The sequence below is a fragment of the Megachile rotundata genome, chromosome 6 (assembly GCF_050947335.1).
Source record: "Megachile rotundata isolate GNS110a chromosome 6, iyMegRotu1, whole genome shotgun sequence".
Classification (NCBI taxonomy): Eukaryota; Metazoa; Arthropoda; class Insecta; order Hymenoptera; family Megachilidae; genus Megachile; species Megachile rotundata.
Window position 1 is genome coordinate 4,763,119 of NC_134988.1, and position 17,527 is coordinate 4,780,645.

Consider the following 17,527-nt stretch of genomic DNA (forward strand, 5'->3'; position numbering starts at 1 on the left):
GATACAGTAATTATTCGGAGTAAGGGGTAGATACAGTAATTATTCGGAGTAAGGTGTAGATGCAGTAATTATTCGGAGTAAGATACATTGGATATGTAACCCCGCCGTACAATTTTGTTATGAAATGCGTCAGTCTAAACTATTCATAGATATAATATTGAAATAAAGAAAATTTAAATGTATTTTATATTCAGCGATTCTTGACTATACAAATTAAGGTAGGACCAAAATTTCAAGTTAAGGAGTATAACAAATTTCAGTAAATCATTACATTTGAGTGCATCGCGACTGCAACTCCTCAAAATAGAAGTCAGTTGAACCTAACTATTCATAGCTATAATATTAAGATAAACAAATAAAATTGAAGTGTGAGTATTTTATATTTAGCGACTCTTGACTATACAAATTACAGTTGAATCGAAATTTTAAGTTGAAGAGTATTAAAGATTTGAGTAAATTTTGTTACATTTGAGCTGTGAGTGCGTCACGAGCGAGACTCGTCAAAGTAGAAGGAGTTAAGATACAAAAGGAGCACTACACTAGTTTTTAATTATACATCATGGCAAATATACATGGAAGCTTCTAAATATTTTTGTTAATGTTAGTTGTAGAGGTTATATTCAATTGTAGTTCATTTTCGTTGACTTAATTCAATTTCAGTAGATTTCAGTTGACTGTAGTTAATTCTAATTGGTTTTGGTTGCTTTTATTTGATTTTAGTCGATTTTACATAAGTTCGTCCGTTCAACTTTAATCAATTTTATCCAATTTTGTCTAATTTTAATCCATTTTATTTAATTGCAGGCGATTTTAGTCGACTTTATTTCATTTTAATCAATCTGAGATTTTATTTGATTTTAGACAATTTTGTTAAAATTTTGATCGATTTTACCTGATTTTAATTACTTTTAAATGATTTTATTCGATTTTGGTCGACTGAACTTCGTTTTAATTAATTCTAATTAGACTTTGGTCGATTTTCGTAGACGTTAATCAATTGTAAACGATTTAAAATAACGTTAGTCAATGTTTGTAGACGACTTTTGTTCGTATTTACTTTTAGTCGATTTTAGTCGATTTAATTTAAGTTAATTTAATAGTAGCCGATTTTAGTCGTTTATACATATTTATCATTAGTCCATTGTAGTCGATTTTATTTAATCTTCGTAGATATTATTTTATCCTAATTAACTCCCGTTAATTCTAGTCGAATCTAGTTAATTTTAGTTGATGTTCGTTAATTTCAAATAATTTCAGTTAATTTTACTTGGCTTTAGTCGGACTTAATTAACTTCAGTTGGTTTTAACTAGTTTTATTTAATTTCAGGTGATTTTATCAAATTTCAGTTAATTTCGTTACCTAATTTTAATGTATTTTACTTTATCGTAATTTTATACAATTCCAGAGCTCCATAGAAAATGGACGTCACTAAACCTACATCGCTTTATAATATTTAGTACCACAAACGTGCTATAACAATCTAATAACAATAACTATTTTACTTGTAAATTTATAATATCTGTTTTCATTGATCCTCTCAATTTTATAATTTTATAATTTTATTTACAAATTTATTAACATTGTTTAACATTGTAACTGTATATATCTTTAAATATTTATAGATAGTTTTGAACCAATTTTAAGTTAATATGAATAATGTTAAAAAATTTTGAATCATTTCAGAACAATTTCATAAGTATTCTACATGTATACACATCATTTCTCACGAGACTTCGGTACTGCATCAATACGAGCAGCCACCATTTTGTATAAGACGCATGATTTCGGAAGATGCACGTAAGGCTCAAATATCTTGGTACCATATGATCGAAATTGCACGTATTAGATACAGTTAAATTTGTAATTTCATCCTCTGCAAGTATGTGAATAGTCAAATATATGATTTCATTTAAAAAAATAGCAATAATTTAAAAATCTTGTTACAAAAATACCCTTTAGAAAGAATCTCTTTTATCAGCTGAGTTGCCTTTAAAAATAGTACGACTATATTTTCTAAAATCTTTACATATGACTAATAATAATTAGCATCTTATGGAACAATTTTGCAAAACTGTTGAAAAATTATGTTTATTTTGCAATTAAGAATTGAATACAAACAACTGTTGGATTTAATAACTTCGTAAAATATTAAACAAATTAAAAACCCATCAGCGTTATAACTTGAGATACTCTATCCTTTAATTTTGAAATAACGTCTTAAATTTTTACCCTAAATTGAAAACTGTACCTCTTACTGTTATTATATGCTTCATGCATCCATGTATGGACATGCAACATTCCATGTATGAACATGCAATACAAACATGTATGTACTTTTGTTATAATCTCCATACATAAATAAACTGAAGAGTGCATAAATAGCACTACTACGTCTATCATTTACTATTAAATTGCCAGCATATGTTAAGTTACCACTACCTCAACTCGCAAATTCGCAACCCATTCGTTTTTTACGACGTTTCATTAACATTTTCATTTTCTTATAATAGGTGAATAATAAAGCAACACATTATCGTTTGCTTCAACGACGAAACGTAATCACAGCAATTACTATAGCTTCAAAACTTGGGACGAAGGGAAGGAACATCAGGGTATTTTCCGCCGATCAATATAAGTACCCTTCTGAACCAGCAGACGAGATTAACTGCCACAGCTTCTTCCTCGAAAATGTCCCTTGATGGTTTTCGGGACACGCGATTAACTCTCGCATGGCGGATGCAGGGTCATTTTCACGCAACTACATAAGTGAAATGTTCATTGAAACTTCAGATGCTTGTGTACAGAAAAAGAATGCAATATTATAAACAGAACGTATCTGGGTATCGAAATCTGAACCGGGTGATTACGAAAAATTGATCAGGTGATTCGGGTGAATCCGCGACGAGATTCTCATAATCAAATGATATCAAATATTTATCTTCGATATATGAAATTTAGTAACTGCATCTTAGCTCTTCGTGATGGAGTCTTTCAAACAAAAGATGTACAATGTTACGATACAACATAAAAGTTATAGGAAATAAGTATGCAACAGAAATGTAGGTTCGGTTTATTTGTCTACTGTTTCACTGTTCTTGTTAGATTTAAAAAGCTTGTTGACCTGTACGTAACAAAATTTTTGGTAAAAATGACGGAAAAATATTCATTTAAAGTGGAATGGTGGAACCGTAACTTTGAAAGAGCGAGGAATTCGTGCCTAGAAAGAAATGGGTCCTCTTCGCAGGGAAATTTCAGGAAGAATTGAAAGAAGTTTAGATGTGGTAGATAATTTTATTAAAAATAGTACAAAACATTCCACATTCGAGCCTCCAGGTCATACCTTAAAAAAACGGGAGAAAAGAACTATTTTACTTGATCACATCAAATTCTGGACTCTCTGCTCGTGCAATAGAAAACTAGAATTATAACATTCTTAATATTCAACACTGATTAAAAATTACCCCAACAATTAAATATAGAAAAATAAAAAGGAAACTTCTACTATCTGCTAAAAATGTTTGCGATAGTACAAAGTTCAATGGGATAACAGTGCCATGGACTACTGACAGAAAAGATAATGTTTTCAGACGAAAGAAAATTAATTTACATCAAATACATCAGTCGAATTTTCGTATTATTATCGCGATTTAAGAAAGGACGAAGTGCTTTTATCGAAAACGTAAGTCGGTGGCGGATCAGTTATGTTGTGGGTGGCGATTGGCTACGAAGGGAAAAGTGAAATTGTGTTTTTAAACAATAAAGTTAACGCTATAACGTGCAGAAACGTGCTTAATGCTATAAAATCACAGTTTCCTCAAATGCCTGGAGTTGGGGATTTTACATTTCAACAAGGCAGTGCACTTATTTATATTGCTCGCATAATTGCACAGTGGTTCGAAGAACGTCAAATGAATAAATTGGACTGGAAAACTCGTTCACTTGACATGAATACAATAGAAATTTGTGGGGACTACTTGCAAAAAGCGTCTACAAAAATAATTCAACGGTGAATGAACTAAAACTCGCTATTTAAGAATGCTGGCGAAACATGGACCAAAACATTACTAAAAAATTGTAAGACACTCTTCAAACTGAATTTTCAAATAACTTGGACAGCGTGGTAAACGTACAAAATATTAAAATAAAAAAGTTCGAAGATTAATATTAATGTATTTTTAATTATTTCGTAGAGACATATCTTGTCGCATTCTACAGGACTGATATTTACATAATGCGATTTTTAGATCATGAAATCGATAAATTATTTCTGTTAAATAACATCACGAATGTGGTTATAAATAATATTATAAAAATTAAATGTAATACTAGAACGATTGAAAAGTGTGGAATAACTAAGAAGGAAGCGAGGCTATCTTTTTGTCGCGGACTGTAAACGCAACAACCTAGTTTAACATTGACCCACAATGTATCATTAATCATGAAACGATTACACCAGTTAACAGTGTTGAGTAAAAATTGTTCGTAATAACCAGAAAAAGATGATGCATATTCAAAGATAATAAAAATAATTACTTGACGATTTAAATATTATTTTTATAAAAATTATCATTTTTATTGCTTTAATAATTATTTCGAAATGACTGCATTTAGTTAGCAATGTAAAAGAAATATTAGGAATTATCAGAAGTATTAACTAGGATCTTTTTTATGAGGGTTGATTGAGATAAATTTAAGAATTTTAAACACCTCGAGTAATATTATGACTATTAGTGCGAAATAGCTAAACAGAAGTGACGCTATCTTTTCATCGCGACTTTTCAAATCGTCAAGTCTTTTCAAATTTTAGATGAAAGCAAATTAAACGAAGAAAAATTATATAACTGTACATTATAGTACATACGAAATACACCTATGCATTAGAATTTGTACGTTAAAATGTAAATTTATACATTTATACAATAAAGAACAGTAACAAATTTTTTTAATGACATATACCGTCGAACAAAAACTTTCAAGCAAGGAAGCTGCAGATTTTCAGTAGAATCAAGTCTGCATCGAACTTGGTTCCGAAGGGTTGATAAGACTGTACCTTTCAGTGTCACTGCCATAAAGAGACAGGCAAAATATCGTTATTTTAACGTCACAGAATAGTGATCGAGAACGATCGGATTTACGTGTCACATAACGTGATCTCGTTCCAAGTTGTTGGACTTTCGAAGGGAACAAAGGGCACACGCCGTTCCATATGCATTAAAAGTGGATGAATAATTGACGACAGATAACAATCACCTTCGTTCTTAATTCACTTCAACGAACGCGTGCATAATGCGTTCAATGAGAATTTCACGTTCCAGCTAACGTCTCTTTCGTTGATATCAGCCGGTTGAATGGCACTCGTTAACGATTATCAACAATGCCATCGGTAAATTCTGAAATTGATTTCACCGCTATGATTTTGTCGAACGTTGATGAAATTCTTAGGGCACTTTTTCATTTCAATTTTTAACACTTTAGTGAACGTGTTACTGTCGCTTTGATCTGGAAGGATTGTATCTGTAATTATTCGAGTTGCACAAGATACAGACTTTCTGAGGAATGTTGATTAATATGTGGGGCGAAAGGTTATTCTAGTACGAAAAATTATTATCTTGCGATTTTATTTACGGAAATTTGTAAAACTTATTTTTATGAAAAAGCGGAGCTTATCATTTTTCCGCAAGAGGTAAAAATTAAAAATTGTCGAATTCTTAATTTATCAAAACTTCAAATTTTCTAAATTTTTAAATTCTTAGATTTTTAGATATTCAAATATCTGAGTGGCCTTACTTCGCAGATTCTTAACCTCTCAAATCTTAAAACTTCCAAATATAGATTTTAGAATATAAGATACCTAAATGTCTATAAATGTCTAAATGTCTAAATTTCTGTATTCTTAGATCCCCAAGTCTTTATGTTCTCAAATTTCAGGATTTCTAAATCCATAGGCTCTCATATTCCTAAATACTCAAACCCTTGACACTGAAATACATAAGTCAACTTCCTGGATCCCCACATCCCAGATCTTCCAATCTCTAGATCCCTAAATTCCAGGATTCTCAAATTTCTGTACTCTAATATTCCTAAATCCCCAAATCATAGTACACTCAATTTGATATGTCATCAAATTCCTAGGTCCCCAATTTTCTAGATTCTCAAATCCCTAGTTTCCACATCTCTATAACCCAAAATAGAAGATCTCTAAATACTTATACTTTCAAATTCCTAAGTCCTCAAATTCTTATGCTAAATTCTCATACTTTCAAATTATAAATCCCTAAACTCTCAAGTTTTTATGTTTCTAAATTTCCGAACCCTCAATTCCCTAGACTGCCATATGTCTGTAACCCCAAATCCAAAAATTCTCAACATTACAGAGGCCAGTTTTGCAATTTCGCTTTTAAAACTTCATAACGAACGAATGCATATAAAATGTGTCTTTAAAATGTTAACGAACGACAGCATATAGAAACATTTTCAAATTCCTGAACCCGCAATTACTAGATTCCCATATCGCTGTATCTCTAAATCCAACAATTCTCAAATACGTATATCCCGAAATTTCTAGGTCCTCAAATTCCAGCTCAAAATTAACTTTGAAGACCTCCTGCGGCGAAACTGGAAAGCTTCGAGCGATCCTTGTTTAATCTGCGTTGCTTTGTGCAACAGCGACAAGAACAGTAGACTTTCTGCTATTCACAAATGCAACCTTGTTGTTCCTAGAATTTTAGGCGAGAAAGCAACATCTTGTTCTTTCTTCTTTGAAACATTCTTTATACATATAATGATGGAGAGTGTCACAGAATCCGATTTTGCAATGTCGCTTTTGAAAACGCTTTTCATTTTAATCGCTTTTCATTTTAATAAAGTTATACAGATAAATTTATGTATATACAAATAAAATTTTAGAAGTGAAAATCCGGCTCTATACGGTTTTTGAGTGAAGTAGAAAGAGTACCTCTGAAAAGAAAATATGACAAAATATTGCTTCTTTGCTTAAAAATCTTGAAATTACTAAGACGCATTTTTGCACATTTTTGGAAACTAAATATGTACTGTCCTTGTCTATCCTCACTAAAACAACACAAGATAAACAAGTATCACTGAGGCTTATAAATTTTCTGCTACAGGCAGCAAAAATCATATTTAGAGTATTTTGTCATTAAACTTGACTCTCGGACGATCATTTACCGTTTTTACCGCTGCAAATTTATCTGCATATAGTGGTGGACAATCTTTCCACATTTCTTATTTTTCGGGTTTGTCGTTCTGGCCGCAGACCCTTCGTATCCGTTTCAAGAGGTAGCGTCAAACACGTGTCACTTACCGCATCAATAAGACCGCGCGCCATTGGTAAACACTTGTGAGAATATATGGTTCTTCGTGGGAAAAAAGTGAGACATTGGAATTATTTTTTATGTTATCAAGTTTTTGAGTTAAGTGTAGAAAAGTTGGGATTTTGGAAGTTTGTGAATTTGGGCATTTGGAAATTTAGTCGTTTAGAAATTTAGGAATGTAGAATGCAGATATTTATTTAGGAATTTAGGAATTGGAGAGAATTTAGAGGTTTGAAAATTTTAGAGTTTGGGAATTTGGGGATTTGGATATTTAGAAATTTGGGAATTTGGAAATTTGGGAATTAGGGAATTTAGGAATTTAGGGATTTGGAAATTTAGAGATTTGGAAATTTGAGAATTTGGAAATTAAGAAATTTGGAAATTTAGAAATTTGGGAATTTGGAAATTTGGGACTTTGGGAATTTAGAAATTTAACAATTTAACGATTGACTAATTTAGCAATTTAGCAACTTGAAAACTTCAGAAGTTAGTCTGCAAATTTAGGAATTTTTAAATTTTACAATTTAGAAATTTCGCTAGTTAGTAATATAGGAATTCAACTGTCCAAGAATTTAGGAATTGAAGATTTGAAGAATATAGTAATTAAGTAATTTAAAAGTTTAGCTAGTTAGTAATGTAAGAATTCAGTAATTAAGTAATTTAGCTATTTAAAAATTTAGAAACTATATACTACCACAGCTTTTTAATAAACTATATTTTTTGTACATTCGTAATAACAGAGAATGTGCAACCATTCATGAAACTACGGTTACATTGACTTGTGTGGCACTTTTTCAATTTTGATCACCATAAAACTTGTTCTAAAACCATCTGCAACATCGGATCCATCTCTGTGCAAAATTTTACGAAAAAATATTCAGTAGTTTTTGTGCGATAACACGAAATACATAAAATTAAACTAAGATTGATATGTATCGACAAGGTAGAATATAAATGAAGGTATGACATCAAGCATCGGTGGTTCAGTGGTAGAATGCTCGCCTGCCACGCGGGCGGCCCGGGTTCGATTCCCGGCCGATGCAAGTTTTCTCTTTTTCTTATTTTTTTTCTTAACACAATTTATATCTAGTCACCTTTATATACATAATCCTTGTTACAAACCTTTATCGCTTTAGAAATTAGAAAAAAGAACATTTTTTCAAAAAATTCCTTTTCTTTTTTTTATTTTCTTTTTGCTTAATACAATTTATATGAAATTACCTTATTTATGTTTAAACTTCGTTACAAACATTTAACATTTCAGAAATTAGAAAAAAATTAATATTTTAAAAGGTTTTATCTATTTCAGTTTGTCAAATATACTTCTAGTTATAAAAAGAAAACAATTATGCAAAATATAAAATGTTTCCATGGAATATGTTAAGATTAAATACCAATTTAATGTGAACAAATAAAAAAGATAAATTAATTTAGAAGAAGAATAGTTCTTCGGTTTATAGTTGGTTAAACATGTACTGACACATCTCGCTTTATTACAATTTTTCGATTTAACACTAAAACTACCAAACCGATCAAATGACTGATCCACAAGTTTTTTATTATAAGGTACACATTTTGTTAAAGTACATTCCTTAAGATCAGCATTGATTTTCATCAAGATAAAGAATAGATGTGTATATTAATATATGTTTCGTCGTTTGCTTATTTATTTTTTAACTTCATTTTTAATTTCAAATTGAGTACACATTATACATATTACGGTAGGTTTAGTGTTAAAGTAGTCGATTATTATATTACATGATTATATTATATTTGTTATATACTTCATTTTGTATAATATAACGTAATAACGTATATAACATTTGCATACCCAATTTTAATTATTATTTTCAAAAGATTTTTGACTTTCCCCGTAAAAACCATCACTTTTTCAATTTTTTCACGTTTCTCAATTTTTCTTCATATTGAACGTTTAAATTCTCTGAAGTCAGCTATAAAGTGTGTGAAAACAACTTTCAAAGATCATTTATCATTTTTATCAAGTTAAAAGAACGAGTAGCTTCTTTGTGAGAAACATTTCTAGTGGCAAGGGTTTTAAACGTTCCATGTCTGTCATTCTAATGAAGTGTGACCATTACGGGTCAATTCTACATCATTGCATTGCAATTCTAAATCGTTGATTGACAGTTATTGAACATTATCTCGAATCGTGATTTACTTCAAGGCACAAAAACAAACGTAATAAATGCAATAATAGTAACAAGAATAGTGATAGCACCAAACGGAAGAAATTTAAATTTTTTTTAAATCCGGACGTAAGCATAACGCAGGCATAAAACCAATATCCTCAGCAAAATTTATCGCTACAGTCAAAGCGTTATGCGTGTCAACAGAAAAACATGAAGTGTTAAGTTATGTGAAATTTCGTAAAAAAAGAAGGAATTCTTGCGTATGAAAGCCTCATTGTCGGTTACGTCATAAAACCTTATCTGTCTGACATTTATATCCTCTATTAAAGCCCTTTTCACTCGTTACCTAGAAGAAAATTGTCAGAAAAACGTAAAAAAAGAATTCTCGCATACCTCGTGCTATTAACGCAGAAAAGACGATAAAATCTTCTACAGCCTAGGTGAGGAATTTCTATTATACAATGGAAATCAAGTTCCACACTTTTAAACTTAAGGAAAACTAACAAGTTTTTCCTAACCACGAAGCTGACAGAAATTTCATTTAATTCGCTGTAATAATTATCATTTTTATAGGATGTTTAGTTAATTATCTTTCTTATATATGATCGATTATCAATAATCAATATTGAAATTAATTGTCAAATGTATAATTTATGATTGAATGATAAATACTTGCGAATGAGGAGAATTCTTGGAATTGGCAATATATTGAGATGGTTCGAGAATTTTTGCGCTTTTCAATCCTTAAAGTAATATCACATATTTTTACAATATTTGATAAAATATACATTTTGTAAATTGTGAAATTATCAAAAATATTTTTTGTGATTACAATTTTGTTCTTCTCAAACAACCATGTCGTGTAATAGTTGCAAATTGTGATGTTCTGTTACTTTTTTTTAATTACACTTTTTAAGTAGAAAATCATTTTTTCTTGTGAAAATTGAAAAATGTAGTTTTCCTTTCAAAAAGTAGTATAAAACGCTGACCATACGCTGAAAAGATAAGGAAATTTCATTAGTCTTCATGAAAACGGCAATATAATGAGAGTAGTCCGTGTTTCTCTGTTTTATATGATTTAGTGGTAGTACAAAATAATAATGTGGCACATAAATGATTATATAATGTGATTTAAACTTAAAATCAGTATTTAACAATTTTTGAAACTCTTTTGAAGACTAAAACAATAAAAATTGAACCTAAGAAAGAATGATAAAGAAATTTGTAACATTAATATATTTTTATTAATTTTATAATTAATTTTATAGTTAATAACGTTGATTAATAATATTTCATAATAATTTTAGAAAAACATTAATGTTAAAATATTAATTAATAACATCATTTTATAATGTTAGAAATAGGAGTATTAAATACTGTTATTATTTAAGTATAGTATGTAATGTTCCTAATTAATTAAAGTATTAAGTATTAATTAAATATTTTTACTAATAAAGTATTAGTTAAATATTAATAATTAAGTATTAATCAGTAACATTAAAATAATGTTATCAAGTTTAAAATATATTATTACTAATTCAAAATAATAACGTTCTATAGTTATCTTCAAAAAATAAATAGCATAAAGAACGAAATTTTTTCATATCACAAAAGTTTAATGAAATTTAATATATTCATATGAAATACGATACGAACTTTTGGAACGACCTAATAACGAACAGTCAGGGAAATTTGGAAGCTTCAGTTCATTCGACGAGAATATGGCCGCGAATTAGGACACTTGTGCAAAATTAAAACAGCGAAAAGTTAAAATAGGGTGGATTGGAACGAAACCCGATAACCTGCGATTCCGAGGCTAAGAATCAAACTAACAGTGATTCCCAAATTATTCCTATAATTATATGCTTTTATAGACTTTGAATTCGTCTGAATGACGCTATTTTAAATATTCGGTTAACGATGCTATTTTAAAATAAATTACACCGCATATATTTATGCAAATATTTTGCATATTACGTAGTTTGCATATTTTACGTAAAACACAGAATATTTTAAATATTTCCGATTTATTTTACATGCATTATGAATCATAGTAATAACTATATTCATTGAACAAATAATTATTTTTGTTTATACTTACATATGGTTAACATATCATATTATTATTTATAATATGTAAACATATTATATTATTATTTATAATTTTTAAAGATATTAAATAATAGTATATATAATATACTATATAAACATATAATTTAGAACTTTACAGTCCTTTATATGTATCTCTTTTTTAATCAAAAGATAGCTCAAATTTATTTATTAGTCTTCAAATTTTGGTTCGAAACAGCAGTTTTGAACATCGTGAACTTTTCTTTTTTAAAAGAACGGTTTTAATAAATCTACCTAACTTCTGTTCAAAAGATATTTCTCCGCCAGGCTTTGGTAGTTTCAGCTCTCTTATTTCTATTCAAAGAATTTTATTAAGGGCAGTTTTCAAATTATCACGGTTTTACGAACCTTCTCTTTATTATTCATTATGTGGCGCGTAACTTATAATGCTGGAACCGAAACGACAAAGAAAATGTATGTATGTGATAATGATTTTTGTATTATTTTCTATCATTCGAGAATAGGACACCTTTGTCGGGAACGGAGAGATAAGATACATGAAAATAAATTGAAATTGTCGGCAAATAATATGGTATTCGTAATAAATGCAAAATACTCATATCTGGTCAATCGTCGGTGATTATCTATGCAAATATTTTTTTTAAATATAGTTAAGGTAATACAAAATATATTTACTCTTATTTGTATATCTTGCGATTTCACCTTATTTTCCAATTTCACTCCTAGATAATGTACAATTCAAATAACATTTTTGAATATTTAATATACATTCAAATAACATTTTTAATTCACAGTAACTTTAATAATATTTTAATAATTTTTAAATAATATATTTAAATTTGGAACTCTAATATTACTAACTACAAATAACGTTTCTGAAAATCTAGTGACGGCAATATACCGGAAGTCTATATGTAATATAAGTCTGTGTCTCCCTTATTTGTAACAGATATAAAAAAAGTTTGAGTATAAATATTGTACAATATTCGATCGTTCATAAAATGGCAGTAATAATTCTCTGAAATTTCAAGGTAAATACTATACTCTGCATATAAGTGCGTGTTTTGCTTACATAAATCATAGAGTGATCATTTGATAATCACCGAACAAGCTCTGTACATTTTAGTTATTAATTTCCTAAAACATTCTCCGTACGTTTTTAATTTGTTTTTAACCACGTTTTTTTATTTATTATCTCTTTTTAATGGATAACTGTTCTTAACACGTAAAGGAAAAACAATAGGACATACAAGTACATGGAATTAAACAAAATAAATTTATAAAAATGAGGTTAGAAAACTCTATTCTTTGCCAGCTATAATACTTAAAATACACAGTAAACTTTTTTGTAAAGGGTTATAATTTTCTGTATGGTACACTTAAATATAATAAACAGATAGTATAGAACTTATGGCAAACTTGAAATAAAATAGTAAACTTATGATACAGACCTTATAATAAACTTAAAATAAAATTGTTATATAATTAGTAAAATTATTGGAAATATTTCTTGTATTTTGCATTTACAATTTACAATGTATTGTGCTGTATTAAAATTTTGTACATATGCAATATTATATAATTTCTCTTTATATAAATTTATAAATACAAAATATTTATTTGTAGTTATTTTCCTATTAATATTAAAACTTGTTAGAATTTAATAAATAATTTTTATTAACTGAAACAATTGTGCAATGAAGGAGTAATTTCAGTAAATATATACATTAATGTATGTACTAATATGTATAACAATGTACAAATAATATATTTATTAATGTATGTATTAATATACATATTAATGCTTGTACTAACGTATGTCTTAATGTATATCTTGATGCAATATGTAATAAGTACATACTAATATGTACTAATAAATATAATAATGTACATATAATATATGCATTAATGTACATATTAATCCTTGTATTAACATATGTATTAATGTATATCTTAATGCATGTATTAATTGTACATATTGACATATATATGAATATATGTATATGAATATGTGTGTGAATTCATGCAATAATTCCTAACGCATACTAATTCCTGCCCATTAAACTTTTTCTAAAAAAATTCCTCACAAATAAAGGTCTACAAGTTTAATATCTAGTGACCTGAATCTACCTATTCTTAACGTGATGGTCATTTCACCATTGCTATACTCATACTACATAATGCACAAAATAGAAACTAATACACTAATCATGAGCATTAGAGTAATTGTTATAGGAGTTCATATAATTATAGAGTATCATAGTTGTGAATAAAAGGAACAAATCAAATATAGTTCTCCTTTATAATTATTTTGTACTCACTCAACGCTTCATTTGTTAACTGATTTACACAGAAACTTACAGTACAAACTTTTTAGATGTTAAGCATTTGCACTTAAAATGTGACTCACACTCACAATTAGCTTTAATTCAATAATTTAGAATAAGTACTTTTTAAGTATATTTATAGTGTTACACATATGACATACATACATGTGTGTGATGTATAAACTAATATGTGATATATAAAGTTAGTGAAACAAATAATAGTCAAATAATACACAATTAGTAATAAAGAAATAACTTTGAGAATTCATTAAATTTTTCAAGTAATAAGTTTTAATTTTGCAATCAGCAAAAACACCTTGACTGCAAAGAGTTAATAAAGTTATTTTTTAAATAATCATATTACATGTCTGATAGAATCATTTATCATACTAAACCATTAACCTACAAATATTTATCAATTTTGTTCTCTTTTATCGTTACCTTTATTTTTCTATTATTACCCAGATGTGAAAACCAAGTGTTCCATACTAGGTACAACAACCTTACATCGTATTTTAGCAATAATTTTTTAATGCACCATTTCTGAGCCATTATACAGGACACTCTGCTCGTTTTTTGTTATATAAAATCTACAGGTGCACAAGGTGAGTCAATACCTTTTCTTCGCTTCGTGATATTATCGAGAAAAATTCAGAAATAACAGGATGGGGAACAAAGTGAAAGAACGACGTAGAAACTGCGAACAGTGATTAAACTAACCAGCACCTCTTCTAAGAACATTACGAAAGAAATAACGCAATTGGTTCCTAGGAATCAAGTATCACGAGAACAAACGATCCCATTGAAAGCCATGATTATACAGCCGCGACATGTAAAAAATACTGATCGCGTAACTCGTACATCTGCCATGAGAAAGATAATGATAAAACGCGCATGAAATATTTACTAGCAGCACATTCAGGACAACAGGCGTGTGTCACGAGAAGGAAAAAAAAATCAATTTCACACTGTGTCGGCTGAGTTTTAAATATCAGGTGTATGCAAAAGGTATAGTCCCCTTCTTTTACGTCCTGGTACAAATCGGTATGTTAAGTTTAAATAATTCAATGTCAAACGACAATTTCGAATTTCTATTTAAACAGTATGACGGCACAAACTTCGTGTTGTATAATTATTGTCAAGTTCATAATAAAAAAACGGTTTAAATTTATTGAAGGGAAATTTATTTATATTTATTGAAATTTTTTAAAATAAATTTGTTGAAATTTGTTTAATTTATTTACATTTGTGAAATATAAATTTATTTAAATTTGTTACGTAGAAGTTTATTTACATTTGTTCAATATAAGTTTATTTACATTTGTTAAATATAAACTTATTTAAATTTGTTATACATAAGTGTATTTAAATTTATTTAAATTGTTGAATAGAAGTTTATTTCCAGTCGTTAAATAGAAATGTATTTAAATTTGTTACGTAGAAGTTTATTTAAATTTATTACGCAGAAATTTATTTAAATTTATTACACTGAAATTTATTTCAATCAAAATTATTTAATAAATAATCAATAGCACTTATTTTACTTTTAGCCTTTCCACGTCTCATTTTAATCAAATAAAATATTGATAACAATATTGTAATTTACTATTATTTATTATTACAGAATTTTAACAGAAAAATTATTATATATTATTTGAAAAAAAAAAACTAAAATTTTCATATAAAGCAAACTTATAACTTTTTTTCGTTAGTTTCATAAATTCATAAGTTCTGAAACTTGTAGTTTATTAAACTTTCAAATTTGGTAAATTTTATCCTTCAAGTAGAAATGTCTGAATTAAAAATTATTCTGTATTTTTAATAATTTTATCTCATTCGATATTTTTATTACAAGACCTATAAAGGATGTAAATTATTCTTAGTTTTCAAATAGAGGAGACCGAGATATACTTTGACAGTTTAAATTTGCCGCCTTTAATCAAGAAATAATTAAATAGGAACTGTATAAAAATTTCATAAGAATTTATTTCGACAAAAATGCAACTATAATTTAAACATGATTAAAGTTAAAAATATAATTAAAGTTTGAATACAAAATTAAAACTAAGACAAAAACTTTAATATGATTAAAATTAAACGTGTCTAAAATTCAAAATATAACTAAAATATACTTCACATAAAAAAAATATTTCTAAATTTAAAAAATGTCCATTTGTGTCCTAATCTCACTCACCTGAATTTAATTTTTAACTTCGTCTTAATTTTACGTAACGCTCCATAAAAGGACACTTAGGGAAAACCTAACCTAGAATCTGTCCTCGCACGTGAGAAACGTGAACAAATAAGGCAAATGGTAGAATACTTGAACTAAAGGAAGTTAAGCTAAGTTGCACGTGAGCATACACCCTCTGACCTAACCTCAACCCTTTCTAAAGCATGTGGCTACGTAATCTTGCTCATGAGTTCTCTAGCAAGCCCTAATCGAGAAGCACTCGCTGTTCATTCTTTTTCCACTTTCCCCCACTCCATCTTCCACATAGCCTTCGCCATAATAGGATTATTGCCTTTTGCAACGTGGACAAAGGTGGCACAGTCTATCTTTTCGGTGCTGTTCACAAAGAAATCAAACTGGTAACAGCAAAAGAGAGAGAGACGGTGAGCAGTAGTAAAGATCCTCGTCGATTAGGCTCCTTTCTACCTTCGTTAGTAGCCTACAAACGTTCGTTAGTGTCGCTTCGAAAGGACTCAGTCCTTTGGTCGATCGTGGCTAGTATTTATCCGCACGGACAAAAAATTTGTCCGTGAAAAGGGATCGATGACGCCTCGTAGCAGACTAGTTAGCTTCGTTAATTGATGGACCCTATAGGGCCGCTGCTATTTCATTCTCATCGCGACTTGTACCGGGACTTTGATGGTGCGCCATAAAATTATAATACAACAGACGTATCTTTGCGTTCAATCTCGAAGACGTTAACCTGGTAAAATGCAATCGTATAAAATCCCATATACGTGCTATAAGTTATGGCATCCTGCATTTCCAATAAATAAACATGGATGGTTAAATGCTTTCCAATACTAGCATATGATCTATATCGTTGTAAAATGGTATGGTTTAAAATGGGTCCATCCTTATTTATATATATTATGTATAAATATATCATGTTTGACTATGTATTTATACATTAAAAATTCTGTTTTTACTTAATTGTTTATATCGTCACTGACTCATGACATAGAATATTGATTTTTATGTATTTATACTAATTATAAAATTTCTGATTGTTTATACTGATTGTTTATACGTAGTATGTTGGAAGTCTGGATTTTTAGAATACTTTAAGGAATTCTTAAGGAATTATTTAAATTCGATTGTGCTTTTATTGATCAGATAAATAATATTATAAATCTATTGAGAAATTTGAAAAACTGTGGTTTTGAGTATTTACATATTTAGAAGTTTGTGAATTTGAAATTTTTAAATTTTAGAAATTTGAAAATTTGAGATTTTTAAATTTTAAGAATTTGAGAATTTGAGTATTTACAAATTTTAGAAATTTGAGAATTTGAGATTTAAGAATTTTAGAAATTTGAGAATTTGTAAAACATTGTTCTTATCTACCATCATTCATTTATAATATATTTAATTATTTTTGTTCTTGTTCA

General features: G+C 28.7%; 1 protein-coding gene and 1 non-coding gene across 7 annotated transcripts in view; one reads left to right on the forward strand and one right to left on the reverse strand.

The window, feature by feature from the left end:
* wge (BAH domain and coiled-coil containing protein winged eye) overlaps positions 1-17,527 on the reverse strand; it is a 339,615-nt gene that overhangs the window by 258,725 nt on the left and 63,363 nt on the right. The window lies entirely within an intron of this gene.
* On the forward strand, positions 8,308-8,378 carry TRNAG-GCC (transfer RNA glycine (anticodon GCC)). Its single transcript has one exon. It is a non-coding gene; the product is annotated as a tRNA-Gly (tRNA).